Here is a 16,807-nt window from a genome sequence, read left to right on the forward strand (position 1 = left end):
AAATATTTTTTTCCTGATGTATTTAGAGCAAATTACCACCAAATGGATGTCGAGTTGTAGTTATTATCTCAGATGGAGCAATTACATAGCTCAACTGCGAATGCAAGACCATTTTGTCTAGTTGAAAAGTTTCAAAAGGGAACATACCACAAGAATGTGCAACAAAGTAGAGACTTTTGCTTTCTTTAAGTATGCATATATGAAGGAAAGGTGGTTGAGATTGGTAAAAGAGAAGAAGATGGACTTCCCTCTTCATTTGAGAGAATATCAGCCCGAGCTTTATGAGATTAATTGCTGTCTTTTTTTTCTCAGGAAAAGAAAAAGAGGACTTGGGTCACTGCTTTACCAACAAGCTTCAGTAGAATCAACACTCAGACAATGACTGTTGACATCTGCGGTAAGAAAAAGGGGAGATCTTAGGTAAGAAAACATTTTTTTTAATGTTTTTTCTTTAATGTGTCCTCTAATGTGTAAAATATCAGCTGATGTCCATGGATTACTTTATAAAAAATCAATAACCAATCTCTTCCAACATTTCTTTGCTTGCTTAACTAACTGCAGAATCGACTAAATGTACAAAGCACCTGAGCCAAATGAATGCAGATATAAATATTTTACCACTAAATTGCTCTACACAATCAATTTTTCACTGTTGTGGGGAATCACAGCAGCATGGAATGCAAGTTTAAATCTGTCAAGTCTCCAAGCAACTGAGTCCCAGAGATGCCTCTTGTCTTTCTCCTCGTCACAATTTAAATTAAAGATGACCTATCAGGCTTCTTTGAACAGGTTATAGGTCTATGGGTTATACAAAACATGTTTATTACATTTTAGCCAGGTCATTTCTACCTATTTTGTGCACCTTTCAGAATGAGCTGTTTTTATCGCCTTGTTACTTTAAATCCAAATAAGCTGCTGCTGGCACCAACTCAAACTTTACACTTTCCTGTGTAAACTGCTGCAAATACATGCACAATTATACAATTGTACATGTTTGAAAAGCAGAATTGGAGCCTCCTGTACAACCAACAAGGATGCAGCAAGTGGTTTCAGGATGGTAAGTCAAAAACTAGACACTTGTCTTTTCCAGCAGCCATTGTACAATGCATAGAGCAGTAAAACCAGTTTACCCAACAAGCTCAGCTTAGGCTGCTAAGTGACCAGTTGGGTTTTGCTGGGGTTGCTATGTAACGGGCTGGGCTTAGCTGGGATTGTTAGGTCAGGAGTAGTGCCTGCTGATTTATGGCATTACATTCTGGAAGTTTTTAAAACAACTAATTTTCCAGATTGGTTCCAGACCAAAAAACATTGGTATTTTTTTAAGTGGCTGGCCTGTTTTTAGACTTAAAAGGAAATGCAAAGCTATGCAAAATAATTTGCAGAATACAAAACAAGTCTCTTTTAAAGCTGGAGACTTTTGACTACTTTCTTTATTGGTGGCCATTGTGTTATGCATTTGACACTACATTAGTGATTACTATCATGATGGCCTCATTCTTAGGTGACTTATCAGCATAACCTGATACTTTTCTCACCGTACATTAAATGCAAAATCTAAGCTATTAGTTAAGTGTTACCTGGTAATGCTTATTAAACAAGACCTGTTCAATTAAGTCTTTATATTGCTCACTGGGAAAACATTCTTAAATCTTTAATTTGTTAAGTTGAAAATAATCGGACATTAAACAAAACATGGAGTGTAATTAGCCCATTTCTTTATGAGCCTAACAGAACATTTTAACTGCTGATTGGAATGAGCCGTTACCAGAAACATAAAAGGAATAAAAGATTATTTGATGTCTTAGTCTAGTGGAGATAAAAATCAGAAGAGTTTCATGATTTACTATGGAACCCTAACCCTAGCCTACAAGCACCTCTCAAAACTGCTTGTTTAAAGCCTGATCCAGCTCCAAACAAAGCAACATTAGATACGATGGGTTTAACAGATTTTCCTCCAGTTTGTCACTTGTTTTTTCATCTGTATTCATTGCTTTCCTCTAACATGGAAATTGGGAAAAACAAAGTAATTTGTATATTTTTTTTCTCAAAGTATGTTGTTATTACTGTCATGATTTGGTGGTTTGTGGTGGTGAGAATAAACGCAGGGAGATCCAGGTAGTGGTGAAAATATGAGGTTTAATGATGAAAAAATGAGCTCTGAACCATCCAGGTAACAGGCAGCACGGCAGAGAAAAGGCTAGCTCAAAAACACCGGTAGCAACTGTTAGACTGCAGACTGATATGGGAGCTGACGCCGACACAGGACTGGACAGTACAACTGTGAACGACCAGACTAACACCAGACAACTTACAATCGACAAGGATCTGACAAGAGACAGAGACAACAGGTGGACTTAAATACACAGGGAGTAAAATCAGGGGAACTAGACACACCTGGGAAACAATTAGGGAGCAGATAGGACAACACAGAGACTCGCAGGGAACAGGATCACAATAAACAGAAAAAACTCAAAATAAACACAGAAAACTCAAATCCTAACAATTACGACCATTATCTTGAGTGAATTTACAGAAAAAAATGATAGAGGAGACTTTTCCATACAACTTTTCTGTCCAGGTATTTACCCAGAAATATAGATTCATTTAGTCTAATCTAAGTAAAGTCACAAACTCACAGCTCCTAAACAATCTTGTCACAAAGGGCCTGGCACTCAAAAGGGAAGAAGGCATAAACAAAGAAGGAGTGTGTGCAGATAAACAATGTCCAGAAGCCCTCTGAGAGGTCAGTCCTCCAATAAAAGCAGCTGTGACACAAGGCAGAAACTCATCACAGGTTAGTCAACGACTGGAAGTTCACATGCCTGAGACAAACAGCTCACTCAGCATTATTTCTGTGTCTCTGTCTTTTAGATGGACATGCCTGACAAACGGCCTGAAGAGGAGTAGAAAATGAGGTGCTTTTGTCACGTTTCCTGATCGGTTTATTGTATAAAACTGATACACACATAGTGTATTTTATAAATGTTTCCACTGTGCCAGCATGGATCAGGGGTTTTCCTAATGACCTGAGAAAAACTCTGGAGGAAGGAAAAACTGTCAGTACTCCACAAATGTCGAGCAAACACATTTTCGCAATTGATGTGCTTCCATTAAGAAACACAATTAAGTCACATCTGAACAAGTTTGTTTACATGATGTCATTAAAAAACTGATGTAATAAATCATCCTCCAACTAGGTCCTGTCATCTTCTTCACTTTTTCCACCAGTAGTAGCATCCGGTTGTTGATCACGACTCGTGTGAGGGCAAAAAAAGTGCTTCCATTGCGGTTTTGTGAAATACTCTAATTTTTATTCTGCTGAAAAACTCTTTATCCTAGTGCTTTTTTTTTTTTTTTTTTCCAAAATTGCCATGTTTCCTTTACAAGATTTCTTTTCGTAATTCCAATATGCGCAATTACATGGTTAATGGAAATGCAGATAGTTAAGCATCCTCACGTTATCCGTATGTGACTTTGCTTATAGCCAAGAGAACGGGATTCCTTCCACTTCAGCCCACAATCTCAGTGATAAACAATAGGACCAAAACATTCCCAAACAGAAACTTATTTCAGCAGCTCATGCAGCTTGATGGTAAACTGAATTTTCAAGTATGGTGCACTGTGTCACAAGGCAAAAGTTACAACCATGTAGGTCAGAGCCCAGAACACGGATCTTCTCAGGCTGTTTGAGATCCTACCCCCACTAGACCTTGATGTGGTCAGTGCTCTGATCGGCTAGAAGGGATTAGCATAAATCAAAAACAGCAGCATAAGTTGATATCAAACAAATCAGCAAGAATTACAAACGTGCAGTAAAAGGATTAATTCATAAGAGATTCTGCATAATTTAAAATGATAAAATTCTAATATTTCATGTTTAGGATCATCTGTGAGTCACTTGTGACAAAAAAAATCCCCCTGACAAGCTCTTTTGGTATTACACAGATCACATTGTACTGTAAATATCTCTACAAGGTTTGCCTTGGTTTGCCTGTTGCAGAAACAGCAGGTGTTTGCCTTTGTGTTGTTGTTTAGTGTTGTAACTGATGCAGGTTTGTCCATAAAGCTTTTATCAGTCGTGTTCTTTGCATGAGCGTTAATCTCTTGTGGTCATCAGCTGCTCCCCACCATCTTCCTGCACAGATACACACCACTGTCTGCACTGAATATCCCATCAGTTCCCTAAACAAATTGGTGCATTAAATTCTTCTGCTGTGTTGCTTCTTGGTTGGAATCTTTTAACCTCAGTTTTTTGCGTGATGTCAGAACATTTTGCTGGCATATTCAGCTTTTGTGGAATGCAAGATCATTTACTGATTCATCTTTGTCCTCGACTTTCCTTCCCGTCTCATTTTGCAGAGAAACGTTTTCTCAGGCCACAGAGACATGATGTGATTTCAGGGAGTGTCTTCAGTCCATATAATCAGCTACCCTCCTCTTTCTCCTCAGACCTGCACAGACTTTTTAGAAACTCTTCTTGGATGTAATGGTAAAGCGTCTCCTTTCAGCGCTGAAAGTTAATAAAATAAGTAAAGTCTGAATGCTTTTCTTGGCTGATTTTATGCTCCGTGTGTCGATACAAATTATGATTCATCGATTAGGATGTTCATCCTCAACACACTCCTTTTTAATGTCATCCAATATGGGACCGAAACATGGATGAGTTTTCTACAGATCTGTCTATTAAGCTATAGATCAGTTATACAGAAATGACAAAGACCAAAGCAAATTTGAAATACAATCCACATGAGCCAAATTCAGAGCCTTTGAGCCTCCTAACATTAGAGCACGAAGCAAATGTTGCATTCATGTAGATGATAAGTGGAAGGACACTTCCCACAATCACTGTATGTAAAAGACTGCTCAGGAGATTTGAGTTGGTGCAAAAAATATGTATGTTACACTGAAAACACCCAAAATGTAGAAAAGACTGACGGTACCAACACTTCCTTTGAAAACGGCTGAGCTGAAAGGACAGCTCCTGTCATAGAGCTACTGGAAAAATAAGAACCAGTTTGTCTGCAAACATTTTATAATGTAATTAGATAAATTGAGCATCACTCCAAGGTCACTGCATGTCACTGAATAATTAGTTTCTTTGAACTAAAACTTTGCAACAAATAGCAAAGGGACAAAAAAAACAGCAGCTAAACATTTTCCGTTTCTGATTCCGAAGAAAATAGATGACGAGACTGGGTTTATTCTTCTCTGGGCTTAGTGTGAACTATTTACTGAGGGAGGACATTTTATTTATTTATATATTGCTTATTTCTTGATATATGAGCAGTAAAAGAACACAAAATATGTCACCCAAACAACCACAGATCGTGAGTAGAAAGGAAAAGTTATTTTTTAAATGATACTATAATAACTAGAAAATCCCTAAAGAAATTTAACTTGGCCCTGCCAAAGTGTACCCGTCGGTTTGGACCCAGCGTTCTGATGCTAAACAGTAGCATCAATGCTAAGCTTGGCTAAAAAATTACAGAGTAGCATGTGGATAATCAAAGGCATGTTGGCTAACATGGACTTGCACCATTCAGTGTGTTAAAATTAGAGCATAAGCTAAAATTAGACAAAATGCTAATGTTAGCATGAATTCTGTCAGTAGCATGTGGGGCATCACTAGCATGTTATCCGTCATTGACTTACTCCATTCAGCATACTAAACATGGTTAATAAGTAAGAAAAGCATTCTGATGCTAAGCATTAGCATCAATGCTAAGATGAGCTAAATAGTAAATAACCTGTGGAGAGTCAGAAGCATGTTGACCAAGCTGTACTTGCGCCATTCATTATGTTAATATTAATGCATAAGCTAAAATTAGCCAAAATGCTAATGTTAGCATGAATGTTATCAGTAGCATGTGGGGCATCATTAGCATGTTGTTTGTCATTGACTTATTCCTTTCAGTATACTAAACATGGCTAATAAGTAAGAAAATTTGGTAATAGCTTATTTTAGGTAAAATGCTAATGCTAGCTGCGCAAGCCAGTGTCCTATTCCAGAGAAAATGCTAATAAAGGCTAATATTATTGCACTGCCTATGGCGGTGCACTTACCTAAGAGGATTATTGAGGCTTTTATTTTGAAATATTCAGTAAGCTTCATCTGAAATGGCCACACTAAACCCATGTGTAATAGTGATTGTGTTAAAGCAATCACTATTACTCAAACCATATGTAGTTCTGAATGCCAGCTCCTCTTTAGTAACTGACAGTTCCGCCATGTTGTAGTTCTGACATGCTGCTCCGCCCTCTGTTTTAACTGAGAGTTGGCCTAGATAGAACTACAGTGATGGCGTGTTTGTAGTCCTAAGCAGCTCCTCTGTCGTGTCGCTACGGTACCATATGTTCCGACTATAAGGCGCACCGGATTATAAGACGCATGCTAAAACATACGGTCAACAAAAAAAAACAAAAACAAAAAAAAAACAGGTAACGGAAACAAAACAGTAAGTTTAGTTTAACTTTATTCAACTATATAACAATACACTCACGTTATTTTTTATTCGTCTTCACAAATCCATCAAAGTCCTCGTCTTCTGTATCTGAATTGAACAGCTGGGCAATTTCACCATCAAACATGCCAGGTTCCCTCTCATCATTGTCGGAGTCAGTCTCGTTGCCAGGTGTCTGTTCAGCAATGATGCCGGCTTCCGCGAAAGTTCGGACAATAGTTAAGGCAGATACATTAGCCCAGGTATCCACAATCCGTTCACACATGGTGGCGTAACTCGCCCGGCGCTGCCTCCCCGTCTTAGTAAACGTGCGTTCACAGTCTGTCGTCCATCACTCCCACGCCGCTCCTAACTTATGTTTGAACGCCCTGTTTACACCAATGTCCAGTGGTTGGAGTTCTTTTGTTAATCCTCCCGGAATGACGGCAAACTCCGAATTAGTTTGGTTCACTTCTTTTTTCACAGTAGCAGTGAGATGGGCGCGCATGGAGTCACAGATGAACTGGGACGGTGATGTGTGGAAAGACCTATCTGGTCTTTACCGGAGGCGTATGCTGCAGAACTCGGAAAACAATTCTCTGATTGGTTTATCTCTGCCAGCGTACGTACTGTTCACTTTACGTCTCTGTGTCAGGGACAGATTTTGGAATTCAGTGCACACATAAGGCGCACTGCTGATTTTTGAGAAAATTTAAGGCTTTTAGGTGTGCCTTATAGTCCGGAAAATACGATAATTGATCCCCTGCAGCTGTGAGTAACACACAGAGTGGGAGAGAATTCTCTGTTTAAGCCAGCCTGTTTCTCACAAAAAAAGCACTTTGAACAACTCCTTCCCATTCAGGAACCGTGATACGTATTCGTAAACCGTTTAAAGCGAATAAGAGGGCTATTTGTCGTCTCTGATATTCCCGCGATTCATATCTCTACCTCACTCACAGTAATAACAGTGATGAGAGAAAGATGGTGTGGGCTGAGGTCTGACATTTTTCAGAAATATATGGAAATACATGGGTCAGAGCGCGAGTTTGTCCTGTCACATGACATCGATCGGAAGCACCTGAGTAGAAAACCATAAGCCCTAGGGAAATTTTGAAAACATTTTACCGGAGCAGGCATGCGTATCTATGTCCTCACCAACTTTGAGACCAATAGGGTGACATTTGTGAGTGTGAGGGTGAGTTAAAAATTATTTGGGGGTCAGAAATCCACTTTGTCCCACACTCTACCGGAGCGGCAGTTACACTCTAACTTTCCGAAAAATCGAAAACTTTGGGTCGCTTGGAGACATGTTGTGGACAAACCATAATTCGTATCAATGTACCGTCTTCACTTTAGAAGAGATCACGGACGTATCTACACACTGAAATTTGAATGGCATTTCTATGTCAATTTATGACGACAGAAATTCATCAAAAATAGGGTATTTTTCGTATTTTCTGTCCCCTCGCTCCATTGAGTTCAACGGGGTTTTTGGGGGTCGTTTTTCAATTTATGCCACCATGGTAACTCCAAGTCCCACTAAAAATAATAGCTCCCTTCTCGGCATCAAGCCACACGTTTTGATACCACATTTGTGGGGGTGCACAATTAATGCGGTCCGAGCCACATTAACGGTGATGGAAGAAAAATAAATAAAGAGACATTCTATTGGGTGTAGAAAAATAGGTGTCTACCATGCAATGCATAAGGAGAGCAGTGACTGCCTCCTTAGGCAAGGCAGTCACTGCTCTCCCTATGCATTGCTATGGGCTGGCCCCAATAATACTATATCCCTCAGATATCTTTTGGAAGATTTTTGAAGAGAACAAGTTTCCTTCTACTTCCTTGACTTTACATGAAAAATGTATTAACTTTTTTTATTTGAGGGAATAACTGCTGTATATTGAGTAACTTTTGACACTAAACAGTTGCCATCATCTCCTCCAGAGGACTGAATCTCTAAAAACTGAAACCCTAAAGTTTCAACCTCACATCAGCTTCTGCATGCATCCCACAGGAGCGCAGCAGAAAGAAGTAGGTGAAGTGAAGCTCCCTGTGAAGATCCAGACATTCTTATTGATCACTTGACTTACAAATATACCTAGAATCACAAAACCCTTTATATCCAATATAAATGAGCAATCATCCTGTTGGGCTCAGCCTACTTAAATCCATGTGAGACAATTAAAAATTTGGACTGTTAATGTCAAAAATGAATTGCAGACTTATGAACATGAGCTAATTTTTTTTATTCTGTCCAGTTTAAATTTTTAATTGTGAACATACACAGAGGCAAAGTCACTTTTTACACTCCTTCGGCTTCTTTAAGCTGCTGGCAAAAAAATATTTCCATTTGACAGATTGAACTGTTTCGAAAACTCCCTTTTCTGTTTTCCTGTTCTTTGATTTATTTTTCTCTTTCTCAGACATTCCTTCCTTTCTGTCTCTGTGTTTCCTCTGCAGTCCACCGTTGTGTGAAATGTAAAACAGACTGGGCTGTGCCTCCTGTGAGACAGACTCTACAGTTGGAGTGGAGCAGCACGGCCGCGTCCTTTCAGTGATTTCTGAGGGGGGAAAACAAACATTTCTCTGCGAGCTGCTGCAGCACGCTCAGATTCTGTTAGAAGGAATTATCCTCAGCCCTGATGGGGTGAAAGGGTTGACAGCTGGTGTCACACAGCGCTGGAGCACCACTCAACCTGAACACAGCAAAATAGATAACACCTGCTTTGCATCAAGCTGGATTTGGTGGTCAACTAAACCTTAAATATAAAACCAACACAATGTTCTCCAACTCTCAGTGGAAAGGTAAAAAATTCCCCTGAGGGCACATGAACAGCTTAAAAAATAATCAGTTTTCTTCATATCCTCCTCGCGGTTTTTCTGAAATAGCCTTTCTTTTCCTTTTTTCCTTTCACCAAACTCAGAAGAGAAAGTTCAAATAAAGGAAGATGGGATTTTTAGTCCATGCACACAAACACAAGGCTCTCTGGAGCTTCTAGTGGCATCCAGGCATATAAAACAGGTCACAGTTTGCTGATAAAGATAACAAAATACTACACTGCAGAAACCTAAAAACTTACCAAATATTGGTCAAATTTCTAGAACAAATATCACAGTTGTTGAGAAAATAAATTTGAAATAGGCTAGTTTTAAAACTTAACATGTCTTGATTCAAATGGCCTAATTGTGGTTTTGAAATTAGTAATGTATTCTGACTTTTTGACCTTTAATTTACCTGTAGTTCCAGCAGATGGTTTGCTCGGATCGTTTGAACTGCCTTTTGTCTTCTACAATACAGTAGAAGTTGTAGCTTTTCACACTCATCTGTGAAAGGCCATAAACACGGCAGGGGTTTCTGGCTTGAGAGAGGGTCAGAGATAGCTCCTGGTTGGAGGAGCAAAGATACGCCTTATTTGAATAAATTAAAGAAAAGAAGATAAAACTTTCTACACAGAAGTAATGAATCAGATTTTGCTCTTGCAACTTCTCCAGACGTCTTTGCTTTTTGTTTGCCGTTTCCATCTTTTGTCTTTTTCTCTCTCAGGTAAATTCATGTGTTGTTTGTGCTCTGAGGTTTCTGATGTTTTGTGATGCGTTTGTCTGGTGATAGTAATGCATCTGTCTTGAATAAATGCTGATTATTGTGACGCTGTTATCTCTGCGTGATCTCAGTCTTTGCGCACAGCATTTTTCTGAACCCGGGCATAAGAGAGGATTTAACGAGTCAAAAGGTTTTTAAAGTTCAAGAATTTTTCCTCTCTTAACACAGTATATGTGGAATGAGACAAAACCAACTCACAAGTACCTTTTGTTGTGTGAAGAAGCATTGAGTTTTTCTCAGTTTTTTTAGTTCTAGAGTGTGTACATGTCAACATTCTCTTTTAATGTACAGATGAAATGTTTGTTACCTTGTGCTTGTGTCTTTTGTGGCAGCCATCTTAGGCTGCTGCTAAAGAAGAGGCCCGCCTCAGACCCAGCTCTTTCATAGGAAGTAAGATGACAAAAGCTGGAGTTTGATTGGTTGAAACTTAAATAAAAAGAATAAAATGACTTCTAAATTGTGCCTTTGCATACATAAGCTGTTTGTCTGATATTTTATCATTGATAAATAATCGTTAATGTTTACATTATGTATGTGAAAGTCAACTTTGTTTTGTGTGACGTGTGTATAGGTAGATGCTGGATGTGGCAGTTAGATGAGAACCAATAAACCAGCTTCGTTTGCTGTACGAAGCAAATTAAGCTTTATTACTTCAATGATGGTGAGATGACGCTTCATGAAACACTGATTCGTTCCATCCAATCGTTCAGCTCAGGAGCCGATGAACCGTGGCGCTTCATTTGCTCTGCTGTGACATCAAGTGGACAAAAATAGGCAATGTGAAAACAACATGAAGCCTTACAATGAATAAACAAGTAAATGATGTTTGTGATTCTGATACATAAACTCTGATTATAGTCTTTATCTATGTGAAACAATGGCTGGATCAAAAAGAAAACTGGAACCACATGGAGGAGAGAGTTAGCTTGTTACTCTAACCAAGCTATGGACAAAATGACATTATTCATTTATTACTTAAAAATGAAAACTTTAACTATGCTCAGGATTTGGTGGTTTCTCTGTTTTGAGATGATCCCGTCAGAAAATGCCACAAAGCACAGGTGAAGCAAGAAACACATCAGCAGGTTTAGAAATGTTATGATAAAACATTTGGTCACTTTCCCAATATTCCAGGTCAATGCATGCTGTCTCATCTTTGCATCCTAAAATGACTTGGCTGTTTTACTGCAGTGAGCCTCGATGTAGCCAAACTCTGTCAAGTATCTCATTGTTTTTATGCCATATTAGATTCGTTGTGTTGATGCATTTTGACCTGCTTTAATTTTCCGCCGCAACACGCAAACTTCCCCATTCACTCAGTGCGTTATAGTTCCACATCGCTTTGGATTTGTTGCTGCGCGTTTGTGCAGTGTGAAGGAAAGAGGAGACCAGCTGCACAGGCAGGTTGGAAATGAGATGCAGGTGATCGGTTTGTGTGATCGGCAACAAGAGCCAATCGGCGATCACCAATCATACACTTTTTCATGGAAATCGGCCGATTATGATCGGTGGCCGATCGATCAGCACACCTCTATAGTTAATAGTTTATTACTGTGTGCAACTATTTGGGTAGATCAAAATCTTATCAGACAAGGAAAACTTGGGTCCATAAGCTCCAATGAATTGCGAATGCACACACAATAAAATAAAAAAACATGAAAATGTGATGGGTGAAAGAGCAGTGTTTTACTGCCATGCATTTCGATCTGCAAGCAAACTGATGAACCAGTTCCTGAATCAGCCACATGGTACGGCCTGTTTGCGAGGCTTCAAACGTCACAACCTGCTCCATCAACACAAGCCTCGATACGCCCTTCATAAAATCCTCCTGGATTACTGAACACACACTCCAAGGCCTCGACACAGATCACAAATCACTAGTGATGTGTGATCTCCTTCCACACCACACTTCTCACAATAGCAATATAACAGCTTGTTTGAAGTAAATAAATCCTTAATATTAATGAAAGAATCCTTGTTCCACTGGCAGATTATTTTATTTATAACAAGCACTAGGGCAAGTTTTAAGAACTAGTACTATTTATCAATTATTGACTTAAAATAAGCTCCTATATTTTGCTCAAAAGTTACTTGATAGTTACATTTGTCTTATTTCAAGTGTACTAAGATATTTGTACTAGAAACTAGACAAAAATACTTGGAAAGATTTGTGCTTCTGCAGAGTATACCCATCTCACAGCTGAAGGAAGGATTTGTAATTTTCAACTGTTTATAAATGTAACTTAGTGATGTTTCAAACAAATAAACTATTTATATGGAGGAATTAAAAGGTGCCAAACTCATGAAATAAGAAACGGTACACAAACTCCATTCTCTCCGGCTCACAGACAACCAGGAAGACATTTAATGCACATCTGCGGATTCACACATTACATTTTCATCATCTCAATTTCATCGTCTCAGAATCCAAAATGTCTTGTCTCTTACTTCTGACATCAAGTTTTTATACAGTTCCAGCTCTACTGTTGTGTATTGCGAATCTTTGACCAATGGCATTACTGGACCTCGCTTGCGTAGCACTTCTGGCTCCGTCTTACACTGGATGTGTGTTGGAAGTTCAGAGAATTAGGGGTTGACCTCCTGGAAATTAAATCTGCTAAATCAGAAGAACTATTAGTCAAGTTGTTGGTTCCTTATCTGTCCAAATACAGATTATTTCCCAGTCCTGGCCGACTTCCACGCACGCAAGCAGGAAAGGACGTCTGCCAGAAGTTTCTTGCACAACAACTTAACCTTTCCCTCTTTGGTGATTGCTTATTCCACATCTCACCAATCTGAGTTCCTTTCTGACTTCTAGGTCAGATTGACCCAGTACATTTGACACAGTACATTTCTTTTCAGTCAAAACATATCTTAATGTGAATCAACCAACAACATGCCTTTTAGTATAATTATATTCTTCTACATTTATTGCTGAGTTTTCACAGAAATGTGAGCGTAACAGATGTGAAATTCAATTAAATTAACAAAAATATAGTTCTTGATGCACTTTTTTCAACTTAATTATTCCTAATATGAGTTGAAAGTCTCTGAATGGCCTCACATTTCAGGTGCGAGAAGGCTGGTTTCTAAATTCTTTGTTTGGCCACAGAACAAAAAAACACTTCCACTATTCTCTAAACCTCCTCCAGCGATCAGTCCCCAGAGTCTGAGTCCATTTATCGCTCAATTCCCTCTAGTCCACATTTACTGCCGTCGGCTGCACCCTTTAAGACTGCCTCTATTTACCTCAATCCTCCCCAAATCCCAAGCCTGCTTAACAAAGTCTGGAAAAAGGTCTGAAGAGCTGATCCATGATAAGGAAGTGCAAACGACAGCAGAATGCATCAACCTCTAACAGGTCACTCAGTGTGTCTGATGCCACAGCAGACGCAACAAAATATTCCCGTAAAATAAACCTAAAATGATCAGAATCCAAGCGATTCAACATCAAAACTACAGACTGATGTAAGAATGATTAATAATCAAAATGATCTGTTCATTTTAGATCAGGGGTGTCAAAGTCATTTTCATTTTGGGCCATATCACGATCATGAATATTGCAGAATGTTTTAATAAAACCTGTTAGAAAACTGTCAAAATACTAATAAATAGCTGTCTCTGAATCAATGAGAACTGCTCAAAATGTATGATTGAACATCTTTTCATATTTATGTAATTTGGTAGTATACAGGTAAAAACTGTTTTGATTTAATTAATAAAATAATACACAAATACACCACTGTTGTGTTTTAACAATCTTGAAAGTTCTATTCATATGACCCTCCAAAACCAAGAGGCCCACATAGGAAGCTATGGATTGGCCCCCAGGCCTTGAGTTTGACATGCATTTTCTTTAAGAAACCTGTGTGATCTTTTTTGCACAAGGTGTTTTAATTTATGTTGGTATGAATTCCACAAACTGTGTTTAAATGCACACAATTTTTTACATATCTTTACCAGGTTTGCACAGTTAACGGAGACCACTGTGTATACAGAAACATAAAGCTGCTCTTAAACCTTGTGTGTAGAAATGGAGTCCAACTGACCCCACACACGTAAAACTTGTATCCTTTGCCAAAGTCCTCTACGTTTGCCTCAGTCCTCACACACACAAGGGTTAAAGGGCCTAACATCAAATGCAGCAGATTAAGTGATATATCAAGTGCTGTCATTCATTTCCCCACTGTGGGATTAATAAAGGAATATCATATCTTATCTTTTATTATGTTTGAATGTGAATATGACAGGTAAACTGGGATCAAAGTTGTGGAATCCAGTGTTCCAACCCTAAGTTTCGTTTGATGTGACATCATGCTTGTTTTCTTTTGTTTTATTTTTCAAAAACATTTTTTCAAAACTAAGATTTCATCCAAGCAACCAGATCAAATAGTACAGGTCATCCCATCAGTTTTACATGCATGGCGCTGCATGAGATTAACTACCGTAAATTTAATTTTGGGCACAGCTACACTATTCTCTGCAACACACGGAGTTGCCACAGTCATGCTATATCTTTTCATCTAAAAAGTCCATGGCAAGTTGGTGATCAAATTAGGGCTGAAATGATTCTTTGAATGATTCGAGGACTTCGATTATTAAAATTCCTCGAGGAAAATTTACCTGCCTCGAAGCTTCGTTAATTTGTTTTATTATTTAGCGCACCATGTTCCGGCCGGAACATTAAGTTGACGAAAGCTAAGTGTTAGTGGCATAACGTCCAGTTTTCAAGTTCAGCTCTTGGGGATTTTACTGATTGATGCCATTTCCGGGTTTTCATTGTTTTTGGAGGACCAGTAAACATCCTTAAAATGACTGATGCAATGTTTGGAGTATGGCAGCCTTTCTCATCCTGGAGCTGCTGGTTGAAAGTGAATGGCGGGAAGAGTGCTCAGGAGTATTTATACATCAATCAATCAATCAAATTTTATTTGTATAGCACATTTCAGCAGCAAGGCATTTCAAAGTGCTTTACATAATTAAAATAAAAACAGCATGCGACATAGAATAAACAGTGAGAAAAAGAGATTTTGAAAAAGATTTTAAAAAAAGATAAAAACATTAAAACCCGCACCCCTTTTAGGACTTCAGTTAAACGTCGTTTAACTGGGGCTCTAACCTTCTGGGACTTTAGTCAAAAACACCGTTTGACAAGGACTCCAACCTCTAGGTTTTTAGTTGAAACGCCGTCAACTGGGACTCTAAACCCCGTAGGACTTTAGTTAAACGTCGTTTAACTGGGACATTTTCCGGGGGGCTTTTCATCATTAAAACGTATACAGTGAGAAAGAGAAATAAAAAGAAATTAATAATAGGTAAAAAGTAAAGATAAAAACATTAGAAACATCGAAGACATCAAAACCCACACTCTAATCCTAATTTAGCCATAAGCAACTCTAAACAGGTGGGTTTTAAGTTGAGATTTAAAGGGGCACCCAGTGTTTCAGCTGTTTTACAGTTTTCTGAAAGTTTGTTCCAAATTTGTGGTGCATAGAAACTGAATGCTGCTTCTCCTCGTTTGGTTCTGGTTCTGGGGATGCAGAGCAGAACCAGAACCAGAAGATCTGAGGGGTCTAGATGGTTGGTACAGCAGTAATAGATCTTTAATGTATTGTGGTGCTAAACCGTTCAGTGATTTATAAACTAACAACAGTATTTTAAAGTCTATTCTCTGAGCTACAGGGACTTTAAAACTGGTGTTATGTGCTCTATCTTCCTGGTTTTAGTGAGAACACGAGCAGCAGCGTTCTGGATCAGCTGCAGCTGGAGGATTGATTCATTAGTCAGACCTGTGAAGACGCTGTTGCAGTAATCAATGCGGCTAAAGATAAACGCATGGATGAGTTTCTCTAGATCTCGCTGAGACGTTAATCCTCTAATCCTGGAGATGTTCTTCAGGTGATAGAAGGCCGACTTTGTGACTGTCTTAATGTGGCTCTGAAGGTTCAGGTCAAAGTCCATCACTTATACTTGTAAGCAGATAGACTGAACATGGCGGACGGCTGAGTAGTTCATGCTTATAGTGCAAGTGTAGCTTTACGGACGAACCGCACAATAAATTTCATATCATCCCGGTCTCAAGAAAATGGGAGGCAGAACGCATCGTACGGCTGGTAGATGAGTTTCTGAGTGTGATGAACGAAGGTGTCAAATCCCGTTGTTAACAAGGGCAAAAAAGCTATAAATGGCTGGGCAAGGCACACCTGTCAAGTCTCCCGTTTTGGCAGGGAAACTACCGTTTTTTTATTCCCCCTTTCCCGCTGTGCTCCCGTATTAGCATTTTCCCGTAAATATTCCGTATTGCCCTCCCGGGTCTTTCGTACATGCAGATTTTTACTGCCCCGGACTCCAAACCCCCAACTCCAGGTGACATTTCCCGTATTCTCAAACCCAAAGCTTGACAGGTTTGGGGCAAGGTGAGAGTTCATCTGTTAAACTGACTGAAGATGAATACATAAACTAAAAGCTGAATTATAGACATTTTTTATAAGCGTATTTGTGAGCCTGCCTCTTTATTATTAAATTGAATATAATTTGAGATCAATATATAACTTTTCTTCAGGTTAACTTAGAAAATGAGCTATTATTGTTACAGGTTAGTTTTCTAAACTACAGAAAAGTAACTGCTAAGGAAGCTCAAATATGAAAAATTGGACTGACATTGCTATCCGATAGTAACACCGGTGCTATGCCAGATTTACCAATATTTCATTTTATAAATTTATTTATCCGATTACTCGATTAATCATAAGAATAATCAATA

At 38.8% G+C, this 16,807-nt stretch overlaps 1 protein-coding gene across 1 annotated transcript in view; it reads right to left on the reverse strand.

Annotated features, from left to right (window-relative positions):
* LOC148155566 (glutamate receptor 1-like) overlaps positions 1–16,807 on the reverse strand; it is a 68,119-nt gene that overhangs the window by 36,429 nt on the left and 14,883 nt on the right. The window lies entirely within an intron of this gene.

Source organism: Poecilia mexicana, unplaced genomic scaffold (assembly GCF_051168715.1).
Source record: "Poecilia mexicana isolate PSO_F unplaced genomic scaffold, ASM5116871v1 scaffold_14, whole genome shotgun sequence".
NCBI classification, from domain to species: Eukaryota; Metazoa; Chordata; class Actinopteri; order Cyprinodontiformes; family Poeciliidae; genus Poecilia; species Poecilia mexicana.